Source organism: Littorina saxatilis, linkage group LG7 (genome assembly GCF_037325665.1).
Source record: "Littorina saxatilis isolate snail1 linkage group LG7, US_GU_Lsax_2.0, whole genome shotgun sequence".
NCBI lineage: Eukaryota > Metazoa > Mollusca > Gastropoda > Littorinimorpha > Littorinidae > Littorina > Littorina saxatilis.
In genome coordinates, this window is record NC_090251.1 from 12,760,211 (window position 1) to 12,762,077 (window position 1,867).

Here is a 1,867-nt window from a genome sequence, read left to right on the forward strand (position 1 = left end):
CTGTTAAGGGACCGTTTGACCGTTATAGAACGCGTCTTTTTGATTTTTTAGCACATTTGGAAACGGTTGATTTTTATCCCTACCATTGTTTCCAAACATTATATAGGAATGTTTTGTGAACAACGGATAATAGCCGCTACTCGCATGTGTAGCAAAAGTGAGCGTACATACTCACCCTGGTCGTCCAGCCGTTGTCCGTTGCCCGTCTTTATCTGTCTGTACAAATCATTACCTTTGGATTTTTCTCCAACGCTATGAAGTGAAGAAACACCAAATGTTGCAAAATGTTGTATGACCCCAAGAGCTCAAAAAAGATACTTGAGAACCTTGACCTTACCTGAAGGTCAAGGTCACAGGGAGAATGAATGTGGTCTAAAAACTGCAAAATTTCACATTGTGCCAGTTTTCTGGAAAACAAATTAAAAACAGCGGGCTTAGTTTTGTATGGTATACAAGAAAAAGAAAGCCTTATCTTCTGATACCATTTTGGTTGACCTCGCTTCAATGTCAAGGTCACAGGAGTCCTTCAAAGTTGAATTGTAGACATATTTTGATGTGAGCTTGCCCCTTAACTTTACTATGGACGATATCTCTTACAAACTTAAACACTGAGTGGGGCGTTTGTTAGAGTTAGGCTTTCTTTTTCTTGTATACCATACAAAACTAAGCCCGCTGTTTTTAATTTGTTTTCCAGAAAACTGGCACAATGTGAAATTTTGCAGTTTTTAGACCACATTAATTCTCCCTGTGACCTTGACCTTGTGGTAAGGTCAAGGTTCTCAAGTATCTTTTTTGAGCTCTTGGGGTCATACAACATTTTGCAACATTTGGTGTTTCTTCACTTCATAGCGTTGGAGAAATATCCAAAGGTAATGTTCAGTACAGACAGATAAAGACGGGCAACGGACAACGGCTGGACGACCAGGGTGAGTATGTACGCTCACTTTTGCTACACATGCGAGTAGCGGCTATTATCCGTTGTTCACAAAACATTCCTATATAATGTTTGGAAACAATGGTAGGGATAAAAATCAACCGTTTCCAAATGTGCTAAAAAATCAAAAAGACGCGTTCTATAACGGTCAAACGGTCCCTTAACAGACTTGGGCGGGGTCGTCTGACGGTTGGCAGACAGCAGAAACACCCTGTGACTGCTCGCAAGGAAAAAATAAATCTGGATGGCAGTATGGCTACAACTACGTCGTTTAGTGTAACCATAACCCCTGAATGTATGAACAGCAGAAAAGGCTGTCTTTGACGTCACTGTATAATAAGAAGCACAAAAGGGATTTTTTGGAACTTTCTCTTGGTTGGAGACAAACATGTCCGCAATGCATTCGTGCATCAAGCTATACATGCAGTCGTTTATTGTTGATTCTTTAGCTCCTCTATGGCAGGGGGGTTTTCACTTTGTTTTCCTTCAATTTCACTATGGGAGTTGTTCTTAAACATACGTTTGTTAAGAACATTTTGGCTGATTGTAAAACAGCTGTAATATACGGCAGTCCAGGTTGTCCTTCAACTGTAAAAATGAAATAATGCTCTTTAAAGTATCATTTACAACAGTGGTGGCTGTTTTCACAAGTATGCTACAAAAAACACGACAATACATAATACATAAGGAAAAGCCCTATGTTTGGTCAGTTGGTGAGATAGGTAAATGTTATTTTTGTGTGACAGTTCTGATGGTTTTCAAAGGGCTAATTCTTTGCTTTTCGACATATGCCCAACTGAAAACGCTTTAGCAACTTATGTGCACATGACAACCATCTAAATAGACTACATGTTCGCAGAAAACACAATACTGATTATAGAGGGGAAAATAACGGCTCTTTTTAAAAGCACGTTTAGTAGTGAAGTACTTTTA